Source organism: Salarias fasciatus, chromosome 18 (genome assembly GCF_902148845.1).
Source record: "Salarias fasciatus chromosome 18, fSalaFa1.1, whole genome shotgun sequence".
NCBI classification, from domain to species: Eukaryota; Metazoa; Chordata; class Actinopteri; order Blenniiformes; family Blenniidae; genus Salarias; species Salarias fasciatus.
The window spans coordinates 23,694,269-23,708,701 of record NC_043762.1 but is presented as its reverse complement, the minus strand read 5'-3'; the positions used below and the strand labels follow the sequence as shown (position 1 = coordinate 23,708,701).

The 14,433-nt window shown below is 45.2% G+C and overlaps 1 protein-coding gene and 1 long non-coding RNA gene across 2 annotated transcripts in view; both read right to left on the bottom strand.

Moving 5' to 3' along the window:
- The window catches only part of LOC115404978 (zinc finger protein 850-like), an 89,500-nt gene that overhangs the window by 55,942 nt on the left and 19,125 nt on the right, over positions 1-14,433 (bottom strand). The gene's annotated exons all lie outside the window — the stretch shown is intronic.
- Positions 9,399-12,724, bottom strand: LOC115404992 (uncharacterized). Its single transcript, XR_003933406.1, has 3 exons — positions 12,570-12,724; positions 12,113-12,290; positions 9,399-9,495 (listed from the first exon to the last, which is right to left on the bottom strand). It is a non-coding gene; the product is annotated as an uncharacterized LOC115404992 (long non-coding RNA).

Below are 14,433 nucleotides of genomic sequence, written 5' to 3'. Positions count from 1 at the left end.
AAGAAGAACAGAACCTGAAAGGTCATGAGCCACACAGCAACTAGTGAAGAACAACAAGCACAAATCAACACTGTTACACAGAATATTAAAGGAATAGGAGTATTAAGACCCTCTGTCTTTATACTGTGAAGAGATCACATGCTCACATAGCAGCTTAAATCAGTGGATGTTTTTTGAACTGGAATTCCAGTTTGCTCCAAAGTTTTAACTCCTTTTTTAACTTCCTCTGAATGAGTGAAAGTGCTGCTGAAAGTCTGTCAGTGACTCTCTGACAAGCTGCTGGAAGACTTTTTTCACACTGTTCAAGTCAGCTTTGGAGCTCCACTAGAGGGCCACATTATCCAGCAGGTGCTGCTCTACTTCTGCACTGAGTTCAACCATTGTGTCAATAAGAAGAGCTGCTGTGAAGACAACTATTGTCACACTGAGTGCTGAACATCAGCTACTTTCTCCTGTTGACTGAAACCTTGTTGGACACATGGAACATTGACTGTGGATTCTTCTTGCTGCTCTTTTCTTCGGTAAGATACAAAACTCAACGGCCCTCATTTATCAATCCATCTTTCAAACGGGTGTATATCTGAGCGGTGAGCTCGTCGTACGACGGGGCTCGCGTAGCATTACAGAAACTTCCGTACCTCGCCGATCTCAGCGTTTGATTGATCGGGTGTTGATAAATGCGGCGGCTGAATTTGATCGTCATTAACATGTTCCGCCCTGAAATATTCATAGTTCCGAAGCCGCGCCCAGTGAGGTCAAACACGGAAAAGGAGCGATTTTGGCGAAAAAAGAAACTTTTGGGAGCTGGAAATGGATCCTCTCAGGTCTGAGGTGGAGAGAAATCAGGAGGAGCTCTTTGGAAGAAAAAAAACTGAAATTAAAGGAGAAAAGAAAAACGCAGTCTGGAGGACGCTGTTCACGGCAGCGGTGAGCAGCGTCACCTGGATGAACGGACACCGGCTGAGGTCTGAGCAGATTATAGATCCGTTAATTTAACCCTGATATTACAAATAATGAAGCCGACTCATGTTGTACAGCTCAGAGTTTTATTGTTTTGTTTTATGATGTCTCAGAGTCAGACAGCGCGGCACCACGGCCCGGTCTCCTCCCCACAGCGGGGACGGTCCCACCGAGACACACCTCGGACCGAACGGGACACAGCACAGGACCAAACAGGACCCGGGACTCAGTCCACCGAGGGCGGCGCGTGCCACCCGCTGCTGGTGCTGCTTAAATTAAAAACAATTTAGCCTATAGAAGTTTTCATAAAATGTTTGACTAAACGTCCTCTGTCTGTATTTAACCTCCCTTTAGTTCATATGTTATTTTCCAGGCTGCTGGCATCACATCACTGATTAAATAAATAATTTTCTATACTTTAGAGTTTATTTTACATTTCAGTCGCGGTTCTTCAGGTCCTGTCTCCTCCGTCCAGACCCAGTGGAGGCTCTGCTGTTCCCGCATCCTCTTGTGGCGCAAGCGCATCAAAGTAACTCTGTCGCAAGTGCAATATTGTGTAAAACTACCTAAATAAAGTCACACATCTTTTCGGGGATGAACAGGAACAGCAGCGTTTCCCCCGCTGGATCAGAGAGTCTGAAGCTGCTCCGCAGCAGCAGCGTGTTAAAACTGCTCCTCTCCGTGGCAGAATGAACAAGCGGACTTATTGAAAGTTAAAAATCCTTTATTAATCCCACGAGGAAGAATTTTATTAGATATTCCGTAAGGGCAAAATTTTATTTTTTAATTTATTTATTTTTTAATCTGTACTGAATGTGTGCTGCTCCTGCTTTATGGAGTGTTTGAGATGTGCTTTATAGTTATTTTCACGCTCCGCCAGGTTCTCCTGCACTGCACCGCAAGTCCGCACTGACTGAAACTTGCGTACACGATGTCAGAGCTGTCGTGAGATTTCATCTTTCCGAACGATCACGGCCAAATTGATAAATAATCAACCCGTCTTTCATATGGACGTACGACGGGCGTACGCCCATATACCGTCGTACTACCGTTTGATAAATAAGGGCCAACATGTTTCCTCTTCAAACACTTGAACACATCACTGAGCTCTACATGAAGAACTTTGAATGTTCAGGATCCACTAAATCACACTCCAGCATTTATGCTGATGTTTGTTACCTTGAAAAAAGAAAAAAAAATCATGCTTGACATTTATTACAAACTCTTGAATGCTACCAATTGTTCTCCTTCAGTCAATCATCTGCATTGATTCATCTCTTTTCTGCATGTTCTCTTCTTCTCCAGAGTGTAAAGGAGAAGACAAAGTGATACAGCCATCAGGAGATGTCCCTGCTGCTGAAGGAGACTCAGTTACTCTTAAGTGTCATTTTGAAACCTCCTACACAAGTCCTACTTTGTTCTGGTACAAACAAGAAGAAAACAGTTCCCCAAAGTACATGCTGAAAGTTTTCTCAAAAACAGTGGGACATGCTGCAGAGAACCTCAAAGACAGATTTGATGTTGAGCTCAAAGACAAATCAGTTCCTCTGAAGATCCAGAAGCTTGAGCTGTCTGACTGCTGTGTACTACTGTGCTCTGCAGCCCACAGTGACAGGAAAGAGCAAAACTGACATTATGAACCACACACACTAAATTAATATTTTATTTCCTTTCAGGACAAAACTATTAAAGGTCCCCAAAGCTGTTGGAAAAAATCAGAGAACTTCCAGGTGAAAGATTGTAGAAAAAGTTAACTGGATCCAGGAAATGCAAAATGAATTTCCATCTTCAAAATAAGATTTTCAGAAGTGTCGAAACAGTCTGACAAATGAAACACTGAAACTGTTGGACTGTGTCAGTCATGAGAAACTCTGCTGATGTGAACCATGATTCAGAGCCACAAGATCTCTGAAGACCAACATTAAGGGCTGTTGAGCTGCTTGAAGCTGGGAAAGGTTCCAGATCCGCCTCAAGGACTTACAAAGTCACCAGTCCACAGTGAGACACAACAACCAGAAACCCAGAGTAACATCTATGTTTCAGGAATTCAGTGGAAATGTTCAACATTACTGCACACGAGTCTGTCTGCTAGAAGACAATGAAAAGACAGAATCCACAGCAGGACGGCACAAAAACACACTGTTTTCAAAATGAAAGAACATCAATGATCATGACTCTGATTCTGGTAAACTGAGGGTTCACTCTTCATCTGTTCATTTTCTTCCATTTGATCATCTGCTGCCTTCTATTTGGACGACTTTAGTCCACAGGGTTCTGTCTCAAGATCTGTACTTCTTACATTATAAGTGATTCCTGAATGATCAGGAAACACTCCATTATAGAGTAAAAGCTGTAAAAAGCCTGGACGACCAGAAATGTTGTGCGTCTGAGTTCAGATAAAACAGAAGGTATTTTATTTCAAACAGAGTGAAATGAAGTGACCATACAGTCACAGCTGGATCTTGATGATCGGAGCTTCCTGTCGCCATCACATCATATTTTATAGGAAGTGATTTCAATCAAAGGCAATCAGTCATCTCATGATTAACGATATCACTTAATAATAACATCACTAATAGGTTTTCTTTAGAACTAAGCAGAAGCAATGATATAACCGAAATGAAATAAGTCATATTCAAAAAGTCTCTTTGTTGTAGATCCTCTACAGTGAAGTAAATATGATGTAAATGTCTGTGTCGAGTCAAGACCTACATAAATGAAAAACTGAATGAAATACACATCTGTGATCGGCCAATATCCCTCCCTAATCCTCCATCGTAGGAAGAAAGAAGCCCCTGCTGCTGACATCTGCTGGGTCTGCTCTCTGATCTGCTGGTTCTATTCTGGCAATAAAGATGTTTTGTTTTGTTTTTTCAAATGAGGAACACACACACACACATTTTTTTTTTTTTAAGAGTATTCAGCGTGAAATTCCTGTGGAAATTCAGTGCAAAGTTATTTTCTGTGTCATAGATATTTTTGTCTCAGCCACTTGTATTCTCTGTTCTCCTGTGCAGACCCTGCATAGTGGTTTTACTGCTGGTCTCTGGTCTGTCTCCTCCTGAATCTGTTCTCTGTTGAGGAAATAAAGATTTCTTTAAACCAAGTGGAAAATAGCAGTGAGCACAAGTTCTGCACAGAAATGAAAAGGATTGGCTTTATTTGCAGCATGATAACAATAAAATTAACTCGTCATTATTTTGCTAATATTGAGTTCATTGATCTCATTCATAGTTTTATTTTTGAGTTACCCTTTATTGGATTTATGTTCCCCCCTGTTATATGATGAAAATTATATTAGTTTTCCAGTGTGACGAAACTTGACACTTTACCTTAATGTTGAGTGCGCGGGAACTGTCTGAATGGAGCCGATGTTTTTCTCCCGGTGCTGAGATGGAAATAAAGACAGCAGAAACGAATGCATATAACGTGTGATCATTCCTCAACATGGATACAGAAGCTGGAGACGCAACAGATCATGGGCCCAGACGCCGCTCAGAAGGAAGATGGCAAAGACTCATCTTTGACGGGGATGATAACAATTACGAACTTCAGGAAGTAAATTTCCTCAGCCATTTAAAAATTATGGGCCTCAAAGACACAATACTTTCTGACGATCCAGACGACGAATTGAATGCAGAATGCTACGCGGAGTTAATACAATTCCTTGACGACAAGAGCCTGTCGTTGGTGATGAGAGAAGGATGACGGCAGGAAAGCCCTGCAGATCCGACGGAGCCATTACGCCAGCCAGGGTAAACCCAGAATCATCGCCTTACACACAGAACTAAATCCTTAAAGAAGGAGCTTAATGTAACTGTAATGGACTATATTATCGGAGCAGAGAAAGCTTGGGGCGACAGTAGCTCAGATGGTAGAGCAGGTTGTCTCACAACCGGAGGTTGGCGGTCCGATCCCCGCTCCCGGAGGTGTAAAACTGTCGTGTCCCTGGGTGGGACACTTCACCCACCTTGCTTCAGTATGAAAGTAGTGTGAGAGTGAATGGTTAGTGGTGGCCGGAGGAGCCGATGGTGCAGATTGGCAGCCTGGCTTCTGTCAGTCTACCCCAGGGTAGCTGTGACAACAATAGTAGCTTGTCAGCTGTCTCCGAGTGTCCTGTAAAGCGCTATATAAAACCAATGCATCATCATTATGACATTCGCGAGCAGAGAAAGCGGAAACTTCCCTAAGAAATGCTAAGGAGGTTATCAGTGATGGATTGATAATAGCTATGATCCTGAAGGGACTTCCAGAATCATACAAGCCTTTTGCCATTAACACAACTCAGAACAGTGAAGGATTCACGTTTACTCAATTCAAAATTAAACTACGAAGCTATGAAGAAATGGAAAAGTGTGTAACAAAACCCAAACCAGACGATGTGATGAAAGTTAAAATATCATCAGTAACCTGCTATGGATGTGGAAATCGCAGGCATACTGCCAGAGACTGCCACCAGAAAGGAGCAGCAAAATGGTGCACCTACCACAGAAGCTCCTCACACAGTGATGAGTCATGCAGGAGAAAAACCAAACAAAAACACGATGCAAAACAAACATGTGAAAGACAAGAAAACCAAGATGAAGAACAAACGTTCGTCTTCAAGGTTAGCCAAGATTTCCTACCGGACAACATTAACAGAAATGGTTTGACGTTTGATTGTGGAGCCACCTCACACATCCTAACTGACAGACACAAATTCCAAAGATTTGATGACTCCTTTGATCCAAAGAAACACTACATGGAACTCTCTGATGGAAGCAGGATGAACAACGTGGCGATGGAACGGGGCGACGCAGAGGTGTCCCCTGAAGGACTTGCAAGGAAGAAATATCACAGTTACACTGAAAAATGCCTTGTTCATACCAACTTACCCTCAGAGTATTTTCTCAGTGAAGGCTGGCACGGCCAGTGGAGCTAAAGTGATCTTCCAAAAAGGACAAAATAAACTCAAGAACAAAGATGGAATAGCTTTCTGCATAGAACAACATGAGAGGTTGTACTACCAGAAAACGGTAAACAACGATGAACAGTATGCTGATGCTTCTGTCAGTGACATGTGGTGACAAAGTGAACTTAGCTTGTGATATCAAAACATGGCATGAGATTTTGGGACAATGTAATGTAAATGATATACTGAAACTACCAAATGTGGTGGAGGGTATGAAGATCCCAGGCAATACCAAAATAGACTGCAGTTTCTGCACAGAAAGAGAATTCACCAACTGCAGAAATAGAGAAACTCATGCAAAAGTTAATAAGTCTCCTGACTAGAGTTAGCAGGTCCCAGCCGACTAGTGAAGAAGGAGATAAATTTACAATTTCATTCACAGATGATTTTTCAGGAGCAGTATCAGTTTACTTCCTTAAGAACAAGAGTGATGCAACATTAGCAACTGAAAAGTTCCTTGCAGACTGCGCCCCATATGGGACTGTCAAATGCATCAGATCAGATAATGGGACAGAATACACAGGAAACACCTTTCAGTCACTTTTGAGGGATAAAGGTATGAGATATTAAACATCATTCCCATTTTCTCCCCATCAAAATGGTACAGCTGAGAGACAGTGGAGGACCCTGTTTGAAATGGGAAGATGACTACTATGAGAGAAGAGATTACCAAAAATATTGTGGTCTTATGCCGTTCAAAATGCTGCTCACATTCGTAACAGATGTTACAATAACAGGACTGAAAACATTCCATACTTCATGTTAACAGGAAGAAAACCAGTTCTACTTCGTAAGTGCTTAGCCCGCCTACGGGCTTCGCTAGTGGCACACCTCCAATCTCTGTCCAATCCACTGAGACTATACAAAGCTCGACGCACCAATCCCCCGCACGCGATGGCGCAGCGCCACGCCCCACACCGAGGGTACATAACCTCGGATGGCGTTAAGCAAACCCTTCTTCTTTCTCAGCATCTCCATGAGACTTAGAAGCCTCTTCTACGGATCAAGATTCGACTTGAATGGATTCGCCGGCCCGGGACCAGTCGCCATCGGGCGTCGGGCCGTTCTCCTGCTGCTCCTGCGGCATTCCGCTCATCGTACAGGACTGTCACGAGCTCTGCTTCCTCTGCCTTGGCTGGCAGCATCACCGCCAGCGGACCTCCTGCCCGGCCTGCCTCGCGCTGCCGCTCGAAGAGAGCCAGCGGCGAGCAGCCTTCATGGGCGCAACCTCCCCGGCTCCTGCCGGTGAGGACGACGCCGAGGAGACCACCGCCGCCGCCTACGACTGGGCCGAGATCCGTGGCAGCGTCAGCGTCAGCAGCAGCAGCAGCAGCAGCGTGTCTGTGTCACGGAGTTCGACTCGGTTCGACTCCGCCTCCACCGCATCCCGTCTCCCCCGCGAGCCTGTGGAGCACCTCGCGGGGCTCTTCACTTCAGCCGCTGAGCGCACCGGCCTCGCGCTGCCGCCACAGCCTCCAGAGCCGGTGCAGCGTGATTTTGCACTCGGGCTGGCAACCCGGTCACGGGCTCGGTCCCGGACTGCGGTCCTATGTCCCGCCGTGCCGTCGTTTCAAGCTCACGTGCAGCGGGACTGGGGTACGCCACTTGCCGCCAAGGGTACGGTGAAGGGCTACCGTGAGTATTCTTGTGTGGAGGGCTGGCCGCCGGTCTCCGGAGTGCCTGCCATTGAGGACTCCGTTCGGCTGTGCCTCCTCCCCCGATCCTCCGCCTGGCCCGGCGGAAAGCCCGTGCTGCCGTCGGAAAGGGACAGGCGCATGGCGAGCTTCCTGGATCGTGGCTATGCTAGCGGCAACCTGACGTTCGCCCTAGCCAATAACATGACCTTCCTCCTGGGCTCTGTGGACAAGATCTGCCACGAGAAGTCCCAGCTTTCCCCCGAAGACATCGTGGAGGTCCAAAATACGGCCGAAGTCCTGATGCGCATGTGCAGAGCCATCGCCGTCAGTGGAGGCCGCGTCATGGCCAACGCACAGCTCGCCATGAGGCACCTGTGGCTTGGTCTGTCTTCTTTATCTGAGCGGGACCAGCGGGGCGTCCTGGGACTCCCCCTGTCCACCTCTTCTCTTTTTGGGCCCGATATACAGGTGATCATCGAGCGCCTGGAGGCAGCAGCACGAGGCTCGCAGCAGCTCGCCCCGCACCTCCAGCCCCGCCGTGAGCCGCCGCCGCAGCGCCGCCGCTCCGCGGACCAGCGGCGTCCCGCTCCTTGGAGCACCTCGGCACCTGGACAGACCGGACCGTCTTTCCGCCGATCCTCCCGGGGCGCCGATCAGCCCAGACGGTCCCGCGCTCCCGAGACACGGAGCGCCCCGTCCGCTCGACCCGCACCTGCCAGCAAACATGCAAATAAAGGCCGTCAGGCCCGTTACATCTTCCAAAGAGTAGCAGTCCCTCCTCTCCCCCGTGTTAGCATGATCGAAAAGTGCAAAACCCGGCTGGGCCCTTCTCCCTCCCTCCTCCCGCTCCGCGATAAGGCGGCTGAGGATGGTGAGCGGAATGCGCACGGAACCGCCTCTTCACCGGCGCTTTCTTCGCGCTCTGGCCGCAATGCGGCTGCGGACGCGGGGCATAGCAGCGCACTGGAGCCGCTAGCTTTCCCGCTGTGTGCGTCACGCAAGCGGTGCGCTGCTGATGTCTTTTCAGCGCCCCGCAAACGCTTCAGGCTGCACTCTCCACCGGCTTCGGCTCGAGTGAGCATTTCGAAACGTCAGAGCGACGGCTCCGGCCCAGCCCCGATCCCCGCCGTGGGGTATCCCGGCCCCGGCCGCACCCATAGCGCTCTCCCCAGATAGCGAGCAGTTATTGAAACTATATTGAATCAATGTTATTTTTTCAACTATAAGTCATTGAATCAACGTTGGAATCTGATGTTGATTCAACATCATGTTGCACCATTTTTTAACATTGAAACAACATTGAATTCTGACCACAGACCAATGGTATTTCGATGGAATTTCAACCATCAGGAACATTGAAACAACGTTGACATGTCTACTCAACTATAAATCAATGTGGTTTCAATTAATTTTAAATGGTAAAAGTGCTGCCTTATCTACAGCCAGGATGTGGAAAGGTAATTAAAACATTTTACTGTATAATCAAATGATTACAGCAGATGACTTTAAAATACAAAATAACTTTTATTGCAATTTATGCTAATTGAACTTTTTAACAAAACAAACGAAAAAGGAACAACTTCAGGAGTGTGTGTGTGTGTGTGTGTGTGTGTGTGTGTGTGTGTGTGTGTGTGTGTGTGTGTGTGTGTGTGTGTGTGTGAGTGTGCGTGCATGCATTGTCGTGTGTGATGTCCCACCTTCCCTTGAACAACTTCTTCAGGAATTCCAGAATTATTTCTACAGCAACCAATGACAAGAACAAAACAGAAGAACAGTCTTAAGAAGTCGGTTGCATCGGCAACTTAGAGCGTCCAGTCCCCCCTGCCGCCCCCCCTGCCGCCCCCCCTGCAGTCCCCCCTGCCCTATCCGGTGCGTAGCGCAGCCACTTCTGCACCACCTGTGCAAACTCAAATTGTGTGGCTGTTCCTCCCTCCAGAACAAGAGCATCTAAACAGAAAAGAGAAAGAAAATGCAAAGTTAGCCGCTGAAAAAGCAAATGCGTATGCTATGGCCATTTTGCCATTTTATTTTGATTGTTTATGTCTGTGTGTCCACCGGACACTGATTGAGCGACCACCCACACATGATGTGCCAGGTGGTTTGACAGGTTAGAGCACAAACGGTTTCTGACTGCAACACCAGCTCGAAAGTTGTTGAAGTTTTGTGTTTTGTTAGTGGATTTAAGGGACATTTTCTGTGGACATGCGATAAGCAAATAAGGAAATGGGTAACCATACAGCTACATCCATCCATCCATTCTCTATGGGCTCTATGCACAACTCAACCACTTCCTGAACTTCAGGAGCCTCCTTGTTTCCTGTCTTTCATGACAGGACGAGCTGATTACTGCAGGTGTGTCTGGCCATTTACTGAGGCCAGACACACCTGGATTAATCAGTTCATCCTATCATGAAAGACAGGAAACAAGGAGCCTCCTGAAGTTTAGGAAGTGGTGAAGTTGTGCATAGAGTCCATACACAGCTTTATAACCTCATTAGGGTAGCGGGGGGTGCTGGAGCCTATCCCAGCTGACTCGGGTGAAGGCAGGGGACACCCTGGACAGGTTGCCAGTCTGTCGCAGAGCTACATATACAGACACACAATCACTCTCACATTCACGCCTATGGGCAATTTAGAATAATCAATTAACCTCAGCATATTTTTGGACTGTGGGAGGAAGCCGGAATACCCGGAGAAAACCCACGCATGCACAGGGAGAACATTCAAACTCCATGCAGAAAGATCCCAGGCCCACCTCGGGATTGAACCGGGACCTTCTTGCTGCAAGGCCAACCACTACGCCACTGTGCAGCCCCATACAGCTACAGAGTTCCAGTAATACAGTACTGCAAGTCACTGCGGTCACGTCAGCCGTCTCTCGTTTTGGGATGGTCAAGCCAGCCGCTCCAACATCTTAAGTGCGACACTTCGGTGAGTAGTGCGTCAAATGTGCTTTCATGAATTTTTTTTTAAATCATCTCACTCTTTCTATTTTAATTTTCTGATTGTGCAGAGGCAGGAATCTCATGTCTTATTTAAACATGATTTGCCTATGTAATTGAAGGCGTGGTTAGGGAGGGGTTGGGTACTCCAACATGTGTGCTCAATTCTGCGTTGATTGGGAAATACATGTGCTTGAATTCATGCGTGTGCACAGATTCATACATCTGGATTTTTTTTGTGCGAACAACATTTTCTGGATTTGATCGTACGCCATGTTTTAGTAGGACATCCATGGCTGTGTTCGAAACCGCATACTGTCTACTACATCCTTACATACTCATACTATCCATCCTGCATCCTGCTTACTCAGTCCATCAAACAGTATGCGAAGCGTTTACACTACAGCATACTACATAATAACCCACAATGCATTGCACTTCTTCCATGAGCAGAAATCGATCTGCTAAAGCTGATTTCACTTTAGCTCTAAACTCGTCAAATGTATAACTTCATCGAGATTTTTTTTTAAATTAGGCGACAAAGTGGTGGTTTAGAGCCCGAGTGTGTCGTTTATTTGTCCGAATACCAGCCGTTTATGATTTTGTTCGGATGAATTCGGCGAAATTCAAGCCAGCCGCAGTGAGCAACGCACTTCCGGTTATTTTCACCAAAATAAACCACCCCTTTCCCTTTCTCATGCAAAACAACCTCAGTGATAAATCTGTGCTTTTACTTTGAAAACAAGAAGCCAATCTTTCAGCAATATATCTCGCTTAACGTCGCCGTTTGGACCGGTGTCCCGTTGACGGACCAGTTATTATGCCAATTATGATGCTTTACCGACGGAGAGTTTTTCCGGCTCTTCAACAAAGATCAGCTCGCCGTCTTCGGTGCATCATGGTCGCTTTCAGCATGGACTAGTTCTCAGATGTAGGGGTTTTTTTTTTTGTTTGTTTTTAATATTTTTAATCATTGTCAATCCAATCAAAAATCTCGTAACATAACATACCTACGAGCACAAACAATGGAGGGAAGATTAAATCTAGAACCACACTCAGCTTGCTAAATGTACATCATGAAGAAACAGTCATTGTGAACTGAATAAAGTTTATTCAAATGTCCGTCGCGTTGCATCTTGGGCAATTTCAGTATGAGTAGTGAACACACGATGTATACTCAACATTTCTGGCGAATGCAGTATGCATCCGGGAACTTCTCGTATACTCAAAATCGCATACTGCCAGTGTAAACACACTGCATACTCAATAAGTTAGTATGAGTAGTACGTAAGTATGCGGTTTCGAACACAGCCCATGTCTTTGTACATGAGGCCCCTGGGCAGTGAAGATGTTGGAGCAGCTGGCTTGACCATGCGAAAACGAGAGACGGCTGATGTGACCACAGTTGTAAGTCGGCGTGGCGCGTTTGTCACATAAGCCCATCAGTAGCATATCATTGGGCTTAGCTACTACAGTGTAATTTTAGTTTCTTGAGATTTATTTAATTAATATTCCTATTTTCAAATATGCTCGAGTTAACAGTAGGCCCCAGGCATTGCATATTTGTTAGAGAACTGTTGCTGCTGATAGGCTAAAGCGATTGAATAATCTACAGTACTCACCAAACATGCACTTGGAGAGAGCCAGCTCTCTGAAAGGGCGCTTCTGTTTGGATGGATCCTTGTTTTTTTTCCCAGCCCAGTTGATTTCAGAAGCTAGCTCATTTGTGAGGGTCCATGCCAGCATCCTCCGGATTTTGAGCTCCACAGTGGTCCCTCCAATTTTGGCAAGCAGTACAGTCTATCAGAACAAAAGGTATGTATTACACAAACAAGAAGTATAAAAAAAACCCCACAAGTGTCATTTTTGTGAAAGTGATTGTGTTGGCATTGTAATTCCTTTTTTTTCTTTAATGTGGAATCAATACGTTTGAGAGTAAATACAAATTCAAATAGGCCTAATTATTAATATAAAAATACTGTCATTATTGAACATATGTACATGTATTGTATTACTTTCATTGTTTTAATTGTGGATCACTTGAGTTTTCCATTACTTAAAATGTGGATATAAACCTACCATTGCTCCCTGGTTGTCCTCTGTTTGCAGAGCGGCCTCTGCTTGGTCTAGTGCCTCTAAATTGCACAATGGCAAGCCGAAGGGCACCCCCAGCTGAGGTCCCACTGGCGCTACAGCCTGGCCACACCTGCAGGACTGGTGGAATTCTCGGAACTCCTGCCGCAGGTCCCTGACTTCTTTGGTCAGCTCACTTACAGCAGTAAGGAGTCTCCGCATCGCCACATCTGTTGAAAAACATGCACTATAAGTGTCCACCCCACTGAATTTAGAAATTTCAGTAATATGTAGAAATATTCTAATTTTTTTTTTTTTTTCATCACCCTGTATTACAATTTAGTGGTTTGGAATCCCATTCATTTTAACTTTCTTATAAACAATCTAACAACAATTTAACTATTTGTATGTGTAATATAAGGTGAGAGAGAGAAATGCCAGTCATGTTTAGATGTAGGAAAATATGTAAAAGATCTGTTTCAGTTTTCTCAGTTCTGCAGATCTGCTTTTTCTGCCAACATAACTACACCATACCCAGCTCACATAACAAATTTTGTTCCACAGTGTAAATGTAGTTGAGAAGAAACGCCCTCCAAGGACAGTATTTCACATTAACAATTCTGCTATCTCAGTTCAGTGGTGACATGAGTTGTGGTCCCACATGTTTGATCCCAAGTATGTCCTTAATTTTGCCTATAAACTAAAATATTTAGTTTATGTGCAATTTGTCAATTGAACTATTGAAAGTTGGCGGCTTATTGTTAGTGAAAAGCACAGAGGAAAGATGAAATAACATTGTTGCACTTGCCTTTTAAGGCCTGCTGTGCATTGTCCCTTGAATCCGCAACTAATATGAGGATAGAAAGCAGACCATTTGACAGGGTTTTTAGCACGTTTGAATTTTAAAATTTCCAAAATTGCGATATTTAAATGTTTCTTTTTAAAATATACCTGCAGGAGATGACTCCTGTGGGAGTTGCATTCCAGTTGGTGAGGCCAGCAAACTTTGGCTTTGGAACTCTTCCATGAAGGTGCCAGAGACAGAACTCTTCTGAAAGAGGTCCTCAGAGAGACAACCAAATTGGAGGGTCTCGTATGTTTTGGGGGAAGATGAGGCTAGATTTGATTGGATGGTTGGAGGTGAGGAGATGATACGAGATGATAATCAGATTCTTAATGCTCTGCCAAATCTTGCATTATACACACGTGCACACACACTCACACACGCACGCACATTTACCTGGATACAGAATTCTGGGGGCTTGTGGGAGTCTTTCCTGGGTTTCACCACTGTCAGATTCTGAATAATATCTGGGATTCGGCCTATAAGTCCACAAAGGAGAAATCATTTTGATTATGTACACATACACACATATGGATGTGTACACACACACACACACACACACACACACACACACACACACACACACACACACACATACACACACACACACACACACACATATAAAGACACACGTATAAAGAGAGAGGAATTTCCTGAACAAACAAAAAACCTGACCCTTTAAATGATTTTTTTTTGGGACTACAAGTACTAGTCAAACTCCCCCTCGACCTATTCTACCAGGGTTTGGGCAACCATCAGGCATGCGGATAGATAGTGGTTGTTAGTAAACCAATTGTTTTCCAAATGGGCTATATTTTGCCTCAAACACACTTCTAATCTGGCTACACCCACGACTGTTTGTTTGGCATTTTCTTTGCTTTTTTAGTGAAAATTGATCTGCATGTTCCACATTTAGCATGTTTTGTGGAGTCATTCAGTTTAGAAAATCAAGTGGCTGTTTGTTTACAGAAGGGGTAATAAAGCTTAACCTGAACTGCACATTTACATTTATGCCACAGAGGTAAC